Below are 13,605 nucleotides of genomic sequence, written 5' to 3'. Positions count from 1 at the left end.
CATTAACCAAATTATATACTGAAGTGGTGGCATGAACACACAGGGGAATGGTTCCGGAAGACTCTGAAACACAGTCATTTGGCTGCAGTTTCCTAGTAGGATAAACCCTGAGGACAAAAACATCTTCAGCTGTTTCCACTACTCACAGTGTGGGTAAAAATATTGGTGGAGCTATTCTAAACATTTCTATGGGTTGTGTATAAATAAAGTGGGATAATTAAGCAAATAGGTAATTATGTTCATGTTCCCAGGGACAAAAATTTTCAGCCTAAGAGAAAAGAGATATAAACATAAAATCAAAGAACTAAAACACCTTGTAATTCTAATTTTGAACTAGAAATAGTGTGAATTTACAATAGATTATGTTAAAAAAAAATCAAAACAAACAAATAAATGAAACCACCTTTGAGAAATTTAAGTATTTCCTGCCATATCAGTAAAGCAGGATGTCACAGCCACTGGGGCAATTCCAGCCCTCCAAATGTGAATTCCTGAGTTTGGAGGGTGCCCAGGAAGGAGGACAATACCTGCTATCCAGCAGCTACTAGGCTGCAGCCACTCCCTATGAGGAGCTCTGAAGAACTCAGGTTGTGAAAAATGAAGCATGTTGGCCCCAGATAGCTGAGATGCAGATGAAAGGAAAGATTTCAGTGAGCCCAGAATCTTACATACTCCCATACACAGAAAAGCACTAAATTCCTTAACATGAGATACCTGGTTTTCTTTGATTCACAAAAATAGTTTTGATGTTCAGACTATCTGCCCTTTGTTGCAAACTTCTCTATAACCTGACTCCTACCCCACCTCCGTGGAGCAGTTCTCTTGGGGTCACTTGAGGTGATATCTCCTGAAGTCCTAAAAACTCCCCCCAGAATAAAACATAACTTTCAACTTTTAGGTTGTGACTATTTTTTAAGTTTACACTTTTAGCCACTGAAAAGGCCCAGATAAAATGCCCAACTCAGGAGTACTGAGCATCCATGTCTCCTAGACTAGGGTCCCCAAATTCCATCTTCTTCTGAAGGGAGCCCCAGCTAGGAGGGGAGGCACTAGTGGAAGGCACCTGGAGCCCCTCAACTCCTCCTCCACCAACCCTGGGCAGCAGGCCCTGGCCACGGCTGGGTGTTCCCCATAGTAGCAAGGAGGTCAGCTTGTGAAATCACAGCTCCTGATTTCTCTAAAATCAAACAGAAACCTCTCTCATGACAATACTGGGGAAGCAACACCACTTGTGAACACTGCCAAAAAACGGGCCAACCTCCCTGCATAACAGGCCCCGAGACATAGCTTTGTGCTGTCCAGATGGGCTGGTGTGCGTGCATGGGACTCTGGGCTGAGCGCCAGCATCCCATGGGAATGATGAACCATGGATTGAGCCCAGACCGCCACACCTGCCCTCTCCCATATACCCCTGATACCCAGCAGGTCCCTGCGGGACTCCTGGGCAGGAAAGTCTTCTGTGTCCCCCACTTTCTTGATTCTTGATTACAGGAAATAGGCTTCATTCAGCTTCCAGGTCTCCCTGAGTTCCAATGGGCAAGCTCAAAGAGTGGCTAATCAGGGAAGGGAGGGGATGCAGAGACAAGGGAGGAGCAGTCAAGAAACAATAGGGCAGCCTTGGGGCAGGTCCCGGTTCCCCTCAAGGGACACACACAACAATACCTTAGAGCTGCTCTGCAGACACTGAACCCCCCACCAGCTGGGAGAGGTTAACTGTCTGCTGCCCACAAGCAAGGAGACCCCAGACCTGCTGGAACCACAAGGCTGATGACGCCGACTCCCACTTACCTCACCACCCGCCAGTCAGAAGAACGTCCAGAGCTGATCACGCCCTCTTTGAACCAGGATTACAATACTCCTCACTACCTGCTCCAGGGCAGGACACACAGTTTTGCGGACTTTAGCCCGCTGTGGCCCTCTTTGCCTGGTAAAGCGATAAAGCTATTTTTTTCTACTTCACCCAAAACTCTGTCTCCAAGATTTAACTCGGTATCATGGTATAGAGGCCAGATGCAGCTTCACTCCAACAGGAGCACACACAACGTCACAGAATCATCTTGCCAAAATCGGCTCTCCATTGTGGTCAGCAGCTTCCAGGACACAAGGGCACACAGGAGAACACTAACCGGGGGCCTCTATGCCAAACCACAGGTAGGAAACCCAAAGTGGGGACAAAAGACCCATTTTCCCCAACCAATCAAACCACAATGAAAAAAAATATATATATGAGAAGGCAGAGAAATCAATAAATAATTCCACTGTAATGTATGGACATGAATGCCAAAGAATTGATGCTTTTGAATTGTGGTGCTGGAGAAGACTCTTGAGAGTCCTTTGGACAGCAAGATCAGACCAGTAAAGCCTAAAGGAAATCAACTCTGAATACTCACTGGAAGAACTGACGCTGAAGCTCCACAAGAAGAGCCAACTCATTGGAAAAGACCTGATGCTGAAAAAGACTGAAGGCAAAAGGAGAAGAGGGCAGCAGAGGATGAGATGGCTGGATGGCATCACCAATTCAACGGACATGAACTTCAGCAAACTCCAGAAGATAGTAAGGGGACAGGGAGGCCTGGTGTGCTGCAGTCTGTGGGGCTGCAAAGAGCTGGACACAACTGAGTGACTGAAGAACAATGAAGATTTATAGACCTTGTTTGGATCTTGGTTTGAACAAGCGAATTTTCAATAAAACATTTGAGATGGCTAGAAAACTTGAGTACCAACTGCCTACTTGGTATGATTAAGGAATATTTGGTATATTTTCAGATGAAAGGATATCTGGGGTCTGCTTTAAATAAAAGTTGCTGGAGAGGGTGGCAGTTGAGATGAAAGGAGACTAGTCATTAACTGGTGAGTCCTGAAGCTGACATATTCATGATTCCCTCTCTGATTCTACCTTAAGAAAATTACACTGAATTGACTATCCTGTTAACTAATAAATCCCATGCTGCAATGAGCGAGAATGAAGAGAATCTGAACATGCGAGAGCTTGAAGGGCCTTCAGAAACTTCCAGGCCACTCTCTATACACGAAGGCCCTCAAAGCTCTGGGACAGAGTGTGCTGCTGGTAGGGCCACACGGGGAACCTCCTTTCCCTCCGGGTGTCAAGGCCTCACTGGGTAGAGGAAGAGGCTGGGGAGGCTGCAGAGGAATCTCAGAGCCTTGCACACACTCGGAAGCTTGGCTGTTTACAGTCTGCTAAGACACTAAGGCCTTTCTGTCTGCTGCTGAACATACTTCCAAAAAAAAAAAAATGTCTTTTTAACAGGTTGAACCCCTCCCTAAACTGAAATTAGTTCATTCAACAGCCTTAAGAATTTACTTAAAGGCTGAGTATACAACAAATATTAAAACATCTAGTTAACAGGACAAGGAAACAACCGAGATGTCCATCGACAGAAGAATGGATAAAGAAGTTGTGGTACATATATACAATGGAATAGTACTCAGCCATAAAAAGAATAAATTTGAGTTAGTTCTAGTGAGGTGAATAAACCTAGAGCCCATTATGCAGAGGGAAGTTAAGTCAAAAAAAGAAAAACAAATATCATATGTTAACACGTGTATGCGGAACCTAGAGAAAAGGTACAGATGAACCCATCTGCAGAGCAGGAATAAGACACAGACGGGCAGACGCAGTAAGGGGAGGGGTGTGCATGTGCTAGCCGCTCAGCTGTGTCCGACTCTTTGCGACCCCACGGTGGCCTGCCAGGCTCTGCTGTCTGTGGATTCTGTCTATGAATTCTCCAGGCAAGAATACTGGAGTGGGTTGCCATTCCCTTCTCCGAGGGATCTTCCCAACCCAGGATTGAAACCCTCGTCTCCTGCATTGCAGACAGATTCTTTACCACTGAGCCGCCAGGGAAGCCCAGGGGAAGGAGAGGGTGGGACTAATTGCGGGAGCAGCACTGAAACATACACACTATCATATGTAAACTAGAGAGCTAGTGGTAATTGGCTCTGTGACACAGGGAACTCAACCTGGCGCTCTGGGACAACCGAGAGGGGTGGGATGGGACAGGAAGTGGGAGGGAGGTCCAAGAGGGAGGGCACATATGTGTACCTGTGGCTGATTCATGGTGATGTATGCCAGAAACCAACTCAACACTGTAAAGCAATTACCCTCCAATGAAAAAACACTTTATTAAAAACATTTAGTGTCCTATGGAAACAGCGACTAACAGCAGCTGTGTTCACGTTCACACCGATCAGACTCTGCCCGCTCCTCCCGGTCACAGGCTGCAGCAAGGATGCCAGGCACTGATTTCTCTGAATCATAAAATTATAAAGATGAAAACCTACATGAAGCCCTTCCCTACAGAGGTCACTGTGATCAGCTCAGACATTAAGTGATCCAGTCACGCATGCTCCTTAACCTGGAGACGTTCACCTTATAAAGCAAAGTGATACAAACATACGATAAACACCACACATGATTGCACAAGTAAAGCGTAAGGACATCCCAGGGTCTCAAGACACCACTGCTGGAAGCGCTGGCTGGTAAGGACGTGAGAAGGATAAAGGGCATTCTCTGAGCCCACACCCCACACACCCTCACCCCCTGCCGGTCCCTCAGGACAGGCATCCTGAAGTCCACATAGCTCGCTCCTAGTCCAGGGTGCGAAGGCAGACGAGGTAAGAGGGAAGAGAGGAAAAATGGCCAATTCCTTACAGTGTGGCTGTAACTGACGCTACTTCCCCAGGCTCCGCCAGACGAAATCGACGTTCTCTTACAAATCGTGCGTGTGTGTGTGCGCTCAGTCACTCAGTCCTGTCTGACTCTTTGTGGCCCCATGGACTGTAGCCCGCCAGGCTCCTCTGTTCATGGGATTCCCCAAGCAAGAATACTGGAGTAGGTTGCCATTTCTTCCTCCGGGGAGCTTCCTGATCCAGGGATGGAATCAGTGTCTCTTGCATGTCCTGTATTGACAGGTGAATTCTTACCACTGAGCCATCACTCTTAGATTTAAATCTAAGGAAAGGATGAAAACGCTTCTGCTCTAAGCCCTTCCTTTAACCCAGGAGAAAAGGTAGGTGCAGGACAGGTGAACCCCAGGCCACAGCGTTTCAGGGTGGCTCACACGGTATCAAGAGTCTTCCAGTTATGGTCACTTTGGTCCAGTATATTTCCAGAGCCCCAGGGTGTCCTGAGCTGTAGGGGTGACACCAAGGCAGAGTCCTTCACCTCCTGCCAAGCTCCAGTGACAAGAGAACCACCCTCAGGTTCATATCTGTGTTGATGCAAAAGCAGGACTGTTGGGTTCTAACCGATTCTTTGTGAACCCCTGTGGACACACGGGCATGGGCTAGCTGGCTAGACCCCTCCTGGGGCACAACTCAAGAGGTCAAAGCTGAAGGGCCAGTCCTCCAACCACACCCTGACTGCATACCAGCTGGCAGCACAAGCCACCTGGAGTTACAGAAAGGGGCCAAGCAGCTGAAGACAAACTCCACCTGGCTCCACCTCCATCAGCTGTGCCCAGAACAGAGGTCAAAGGTGCCTGCAGCGCACCTGGTGCTGAGCTGTCCCCTAAGAGTGAAGATGGGCTGGAGGGCAGCGAGACCCCCATCAATGGAGACACTCCATGAGCCTTGCCCTGAAACAGGGGCCCCAAAGGGCTCCTCTGGTGGCAGCCTGGGTTGGGGGGAGCAATAAGGGGCCAGCAGAAGTGGTGGAGCTCCCAGGCCCCTTGCTCAGGGATCCACTTTCCAGTAGGCCACCTCGCCCGTGGCAGCCCCCGGCCTCACTCGCCTAAGAGCCCAGCCCCCTGCAGACAGGGCACCGAGAGGCAGAGCCTGGCATCAGTTCCCATTTTGAGTCAGCAGTGCCACTAAAAATAGGAGGTGAGCGACTATACAAGCTGCAGGAAGTGAGGAGACAAGAGCCTGTCACTGACATAGGATCGACCAGTTTTCATGACAGAGCAGTTTCCTAGTGGCTACTTTTATCAATCCATGCAGGCCCTCCTGTGGGCTCCAAGGAAGGAGAACTGGGTGCCATGTATTTAGCTCACAAATCAACTCTTAACTCCTCCCACCGCACCAACAGGAGATAACACTTCACGCAGCAAAAGCAATAAATGCCGAGGTGTCTGAAGGCCAGCCAGTTCTGTTTCTGTGCATTCAAGGGACGCCTAAGGACATTATGATTTAGACTCCGAGCAGACACCCCACCCCCATCAGAGCAGGGAAAAGGCAGAGCCGATAGCCACCTGGGCAAAGTTGGCTTTTCCTCCTTATATAGGGGCTCCACCCACGCCCCAACCAGGAGCAGCAGCAGCTTCTTAGAAATGCAAATAACTGGGGCCACTCTAGACTCCTGAGACAGAAACAAAGCGGGGTGGGGGTTGAGGGGTGGCTTTCTGTCTTAAAAAGCTCTCTGGTTAAATTGGGACAAATTTAAGAACCTCAGAGCCTGATCCTCAGAAGAGACTGATGGACAATAATGCTTTACCCATTGTTTCTCAGACCTTTCTACTGGCCATATTAATAGGATAGTATTAACAAATTCTGGCAGGAGAATCATCTTCATCAGCCTGATCCTGGGAAACTTCTTCAGTAGAAAAGAACTCTCTTATCTGAATCGAAAGAAATATTAATAGGTTAATTTTTTTTAAAGAAGGAAGTTATTGAACACCTGGGGTCAAGTGCACCCTTGGCTTGGTCATCACCCCATAGAGAGTTGGGGGGAGGGGAGGTCCCGGTCTATCAGCTGATGAAGGGGAACAATTTCAATCTTTGGACCAGCCTGAGAAAAGGAGCCAGAAGGCCTGGAGGAGGGGCAGATAGGCAGATAACAGGCATTAAATAGTTCACAGTCATCGTATACAAAGTAGGAATTTGTGTCTATCCACTGAGAACTCTGAAATGATGAAATGCAACGTGAACACACTTTTAAGAATGCAAATCAGTAACCAAGAGACCCACGGGCTCCGCTCCTCCTCCTCCGTCAAACACACACAGAATTAGTACAGACGGCTTTTGTCTCAAAGCACAGAGCACTGAATGGCAATGGTTTATGACTGATGCAAGCTACTTTAGAATAAAGAAGAGGAAATGGGAAACTAGTGGGGGGAAAGTATGCATTTTATGGGAAAAGAATATTGAAAGACGGACTTCCCTGATGGTCCAGTGGTTAAGACTTTGCCTTCCTTTGCAGCTTTATGGGTTCGATCCCTGGTTGGGGAGCTAAGTTCCCACATACCTCGGGGCCCAAAAGAAATCCCAATATAAAACAGAATTAATATCATAACAAATTCAGTAAAGACTTAAAAAATGACCCACATCAAAAAATATCTTAAAAAAAAAAAGAACACTGAAGGACAACAAAAAAAAGAAAGTTCTAGGAGAAGACATTTGGGGGAGGTTAGTAGGCTCTGCATTGGTCAACAGAAGAGTCTGAACCAAGCTGCACAAACTGTGATACATGCTGCAGCTATTTAAATACATAGAAATGTGAAACAGTATGTTCCTGCTCTTACTCGACAAGCGATGAGGACGAGCAACGGTAGTTTCATCCTTTTAATGGTAGTTTCATCCCTGTTAAGGAGAAAAGTTAATCCAGGGAGACAGCATGCACAGGGCAGCAGGCAGGTGCCAGGTGCTTTGCAAGGTTTAATGAACTTTCACTAAACTTACCTGAGCAGGAGGAACCCCCGAGAACCTCATGTCCAGAGAGGAGCAGGAATGGCCCACAATCGGAGAAGCTCCAGCGGCTTCCACATCACCAGCGCTGTGGCCAGTCTGACCTCTCCCCTGCGCGGGACAGGAAAAGCCACTTGGGTCTGTGTGGAGCATGAGCAAAACTAAAGCCCAGCTCTCCACCAGCTGCCTTTTGACTTGAGTCCCTTCCATCTTTTTTGGGATAATAGGAATTACATCCCCTATGTCTCTCCCCATGACCACACAATGACTGCTTTCTCCCAGGACATCTCAGGAGAAAAAAAACTCATCAGGGAAACAGAAGCTGGAAGGGGCCAGGAGGGATTAATGGCCCGACAGGTCACAGAGGGAGTGCTAGCACAGTTTCCCTTGTCTTCAGACACCTAGCGTGTGGTACTTTGTTTCCAAGGTCCTAGGAAAATGATACAGTTAGTATCTGGGAACTCAGGGATACCTCTAAGACCAGACTGTGGCCGTTATTCTGAAAGACTCCAGCCTTGGGACTTCCCTGGTAGTCCAGTGGTTAAGTCCACCTTCCAATGTGGGGAGTATGGGCTTGATCCCTGGTTGGAGAGCTAAATCCCACATGCCTCATGGCCAAAAAACATAAAACAGAAACGATACTGTAACAAATTCAAAAAGACTTTAAAAATGACCCACATTAAAAACAAAAACAAAAACACCTTCATTTCAGTTCAGTTGCTTAGTCATGTCCAACTCTTTGCAACCTAATGGACTGCAGCACGACAGGCTTCCCGGTCCATCACCAACTCCTGGAGCTTACTCAAACTCATGTCCATTGAGTCAGTGATGCCATCCAACCATCTCATCCTCTGTCACCCCCTTCTCCTCCTGCCTTCAACCTTTCCCAACATCAGGGTCTTTTCTAATAAGTCAGTACTTCACATCAGGTGGCCAAAGTATTAGAGCTTCAGCTTCAGTCCTTCCAATGAATATTCAGGACTGATTTCCTTTAGGATGGACTGGCTTGATCCCCTTGCAGTCCAAGGGACTCTCAAGAGTCTTCTCCAACACCACAGTTCAAAAGCATCAACTCTTCGGCGCTCAGCTTTCTTTGCGGTCCAACTCTCACATCCACACATGACTACTGGAAAAACCATAGTTTTGACTAGACAGACCTTTGTCAGCAAAGTAATGTCTCTGCTTTTCAATATGCTGTCTAGGTTGGTCACAGCTTTTCTTTCAAGGAGCAAGCGTCTTTTAATTTCATGTCTGCAGTCACCATTTGCAGTGATTTTGGAGCCCAAGAAAATAACGTCTCTCACTGTTTCTATTATCCCCCATCAATGTGCCATGAAGTGATGTGACCGGATTGCCATGATCTTAGTTTTTTGAATGCAAGTTTTAAGCCAGCTTTTTCACTCTCCTCTTTCACTTCCATCAAGAGGCACTTTAGTTCTTCTTCGCTTTCTGCTATTAGGGTGGTGTCATCTGATATCTGAGGTTAATGATATTTCTCCTGGCAATCTTGACTCCAGTTTGTGCTTCATCCACCCCAGCATTTCTCATCATGTACTCTGCATATCAGTTAAATAAGCAGGGTAACAATATACAGCCTTGCCATACTCCTTTCCCAATTTGGAACCAGTCTGTTGTTCCATGTTCAGTTCTAACTGTTGCTTCTTGACCTGTACACAGATTTCTCAGGAGGCAGGTCAGGTGGTTTGGTATTCCCATCTCTTTCAGAATTTTCCACAGTTTGTTGTGATCCACACAGTCAAAGGTTTTAACGTAGTCAATGAGACAGATGTTTTTCTGCAACTCTCTTGCTTTTTCTATGATTCAATGGATGTTAGCAACTTGATCTCTGGTTCCTCTAGCTTTTCTAAGTCCAACTTGAACATCTGGAAGTTCATGTTTCACATACTGCTGAAGCCTGGCTTGGAGCATATTTGAGCACTACTTTGTTAGCATGTGAGATGAGTACAGTTGTGCGGTAGTTTGAGCATTCTTTGGCATTGCCTTTCTTTGGGAATGGAGTGAAAACTGACCTTTTCCAGTCCTGTGGCCACTGCTGAGTTTTCCAAATTTGCTGGCGTATTGAGTACAGCACTTCCACAGCATCATCTTTTAGGATTTGAAATAGCTCAGCTGGAATATTTTATGGACTTCCCTGGTGGCTCAGATTTATATATTTACTTTAAATAAAACGAACTTTAATAAATTTTATTTTAAATAAATAAATTATGGAATTCCAGTCTCGATGGCTGACACCCCACAGTCCAGTGACAACTAAGTGGCACCAAGGAGCCAAATTTGATAAAGAACCAAATGATTTTCTCTTCAAGTTTAATAATTTGAGGGCTCTGAATGGCTGTAAGGGACTTCCCTGGTGGTCCACTGGTTTAAGAATCTGCCTTACAATGCAGGCGACACGGGTTTGATCCCTGGTTGGGAAACGAAGATCCCACACGCCTTGAAGCAACTAAGTCTGAGGTGCAAGGAAATATCCCAAGTGACAGAACTAAGACTGGAAGCAGCCAAATAAATAGTGTAAAAAAAAAAAAAAAGAAAAGAAAAAATGGCTGTAAAACCATACATAAAACACGAAGCACTCTCTTTTAGAGATTGATCAAAGAAATTAAAAACACCTGGGACCAGACAGCGATCTCAAATATCCAAGGAAAGAAAAACACTGCAATAACCACTCAACTCAGTGACCACAAAACAAAGCTCTTTGGAATTTATAATGCTCTGAGGCAACACCAAAAGAAGTGTTTGATCATTCACTCCCACAAAATAAAAGCTTTAATAGGAATGAGTCCAGAAAAGCACCTCCAGGGGGTACGCGTGAAAAACCAGATATCAACACTGACCAAACAGTAACGTTGCCGGGACCAGCAATTACTAACCTGCATCTTCTTATACACACAGCAGACAGAAAACAAAGTACTTCACGGATTACCAAGCACCCTTCAGAAGTGATCAGGGTTCAGGCAAACCCCATGCCCCAGTGGTCCTGAACCATCAGCCAACAGCATCACAGGGGACACTGTGTTCTTCCCCTTCCTGCCCAAGCCATCTCCACCCACCTGTGGGAGAAGAGATGCCCGTGGGGAGGGAGACATCCCAGGATGATGTGGATCTTATTTTACCATCTCCCTCTGCCTCCATCCTTGGCAGACAGAAACGTACCCGCACGTGCCTCCTCGTTAAACAGTAACAAGATGTTCCCATAAAACACAAACTCAGGCTCTCAGTTTAGAAAGGATCTGAGTCCCCAGGCGGTTGATCCCTACAGGAACCACTGGCATTTCTGAGCACAGCCTCCTTGGATCAGGGGCTGACCAGGAGCTGGAGACGCTGTATACCATGCCATCCATGCCCCCGGACTTGGGACACCCTTGTTCGTTCACAACAAACCCACCTGCAAGAAGGGACTTAGGGAAGCCTCCTCCAGTGAGTGACAAAGCACAGGCTCCCCGGGGGGGGGCGGGGCAGGAACTGGGGGCCAGCCAGGCTCAGGCAGCTGACAGAGAACCCAGGAGGCTTCTTTCTAAACAGCACTTGACACACTCTCGACACCCTGCTTGTTCTTTCTCAAAGAACATAGTTGAAAGAGAGCCCAGGACTTCCCTGGTGGTGCAGCGGATTAGAATCCACATGCTAGTGCAGGAGATGCGGGTTCAATCTCTGGTCTGGGAAGATCCCACATGCCATGAAGCAACTAAGCCCATGCACAACTGCTGAGCCTGTGCTCCCCCAACAAGAGAAGCTACCACAATGAGAACCCTGCCCACCACAGTTAGAGAGTAGTCCCCGCTCACTCTAACTAGAGAAAGCCAGTGCCCAGCAACGAAAACACAGTGCAACCAAAAATAAATAAATAAAAATTATTAAAAAATTAAAGAACAAAGAGAGCCCAACGTGAAGACTTGCTGCTGTCTTTTGGGTAAGTTCAGCAGCCACCGAGACCCAGGCTTACCCTTCCTAGGGTGCATTGGGGAAGATCCCAGAAGGAGACAACCACCTCTCAGCGTTCTGCCTTCCACTGGCCAACAAGACTCAGGAAGGCAGCTTCCCATCCGTGGATCAGAGGCACCCACCACAGGCTGGAGAGCTCACTGCCTGTGCTCATGGATCGGTTGCAAGTGGAGCTTGTTATGCCTTGAAATAAAGGGGCAGTTTATACCCCACCCACGGATGCAGCACAGCGGTCAGCATTACTGCCCCATCTCCCACAGAAAATAGCCTTCCAATCAGGAACATCAGGGATGCTGTGTTAGCGCAGGTGACCTGAGGTCAGCTCTGGGGACGCCTGCTCTGTGGCCACTAGTGCTGAAAAGAGGCATAACTTCTACACTCCCCACCCCCACCAACCCCGGGCCCTGGCTTCTCCCCAGACAGGACAGCTGCAGCCAGACAATTTCAACAGGCAGGATCCTCCAACGCTAAGAAGTTACCAGGCTTTAACATTAGACATCATATGAGTTGAGCTAAATTGGCCGTGAAAATGAAACTATTCTAAGGAAGTAAAAAGAAAGCGAAGTATGGAAAGCAGACACTACCTACTAATAAAGTCAGGAGTGGGCAGACAGGAACATGGGATGTTACATGCAGCAGGCACTCCCTAGGAAGATTTTGAGTAGGATTTGCATTAAGTTCAATAGTTAGGAAAAGACTGCTTTTTTCTTCCTGAGTCCTCAAGAAGCCTTCTTTCCAACCATCACCTGAGCGGGAGACGTGGCACCGGGAACCCGGGTGGCAGAGGGACTGGCCCCTCCTGGCTGTGCCTGGGGAGCCGAGCAGGAGGGCCCAGCACAAGCGCCCAGGTGCGTCCAGCCTGCCTGCCCACGACCAGTGCAGGAAGGCAACCTTCCCACTCCAACCATCCCAAACCAGTGATGCATCACTGGATCCCTGTGCTGGACACCTGAAACTACCCAACACCGTAAACCAACTATACTCCAATTTTTTTTTAATTAAATTTTTAAGAAATGCTGACAAGGGAGGCAGAGGAAGAGACCATCAAGTGGGACCCCCACAGCAGCCCATCCCCAGCTCACAGCTCACTCTCTACAGCGGATGAGGCTCTTCCTTACAAGCCAGTCGTGTCACCGGCTAGCATGTGGTCACCGCTCCCTGCCCCTCCCACTCCTGCCCCCAGTTTCCGGGACACAGGACACAAGGGGAAGGGGACAGACGTCCAACCTGGGAAAGCAGCTCTCTGTCTCGTCAGAAACCCTTCCTCCGCTCAAGGGATCAGTTGGCCTCAAGTCTTCAGGTCACTCAGATATGCTCACATCCATAGCTGCACGTGTGGAATCTCAACTCAAGGTATTTGCAGTAAGAAACAAATAGGGAATAAAATACATGTACATATATATATGCGGTTTCCCAGGTGGCACAGTGGTAAAGAACCCGCCTGGCAATGCAGGAGATAAGGGTTTGATTCCTGGGTCGAAAAGATCCCCTGGAAGAGGAAATGGCAACCCACTCCAGTATTCTTGCCTGGGAAATCCCATGGACAGAGGAGCCTGGTGGGCTACAGTCTGTGGTGTCTCAAAACAGACACGAATTCACAAAGTAACTCAGCAAAGCCTTCGAGCCTGATGATGCTCCCAGAGTCCCTACACTCACACAGACAGCAGCTGGAGAAATACACATATGTAGGACGAGCACTGCAGAGAGAGCACGGCCACCGCTGGCCACGGACAGCACCACCTGCAGGGTTACTGCCTGCTGAGCAGCAGGCTCTCTGAGGCCCTGCTCTGCATAAACCTCACAACTATCCCAGGAACTAGCTACTACTATTGTTCCCCTTTCTCAGATGAGAAAACGGAGGCACTAAGAGCCTTACCAGCCCAAAGTCAGTGCCAAGAGGAGGGCCAGGATCCAGGTCAGGGGACCAGACTCTCAGCACACCGGTGCCCACTTCCCAGGAGACGGAGTGGGGGCATTAGGAGATGATATGTATTAACC

The 13,605-nt window shown here is 47.9% G+C and overlaps 1 protein-coding gene across 9 annotated transcripts in view; it reads right to left on the bottom strand.

Annotated features, from left to right (window-relative positions):
• The window catches only part of NCK2 (NCK adaptor protein 2), a 114,979-nt gene that overhangs the window by 64,618 nt on the left and 36,756 nt on the right, over positions 1–13,605 (bottom strand). For 3 of the 9 annotated variants that reach the window (XM_088841380.1, XM_088841383.1, XM_055399195.2), the window contains exon 2: positions 7,639–7,755. The exons of the other annotated variants lie outside the window; for them this stretch is intronic. The gene's annotated coding sequence lies outside the window, so the exon portion shown is untranslated. The remainder of the gene's footprint in view (positions 1–7,638; positions 7,756–13,605) is intronic. 9 annotated transcript variants of the gene reach the window in all.

This window comes from Moschus berezovskii, chromosome 11 (genome assembly GCF_049115385.1).
Source record: "Moschus berezovskii isolate FMDL1 chromosome 11, NW_MosBer_1.0, whole genome shotgun sequence".
Classification (NCBI taxonomy): Eukaryota; Metazoa; Chordata; class Mammalia; order Artiodactyla; family Moschidae; genus Moschus; species Moschus berezovskii.
Note: the sequence above shows the minus strand (reverse complement) of the source record. Positions and strands in the feature narration are given on the sequence as shown.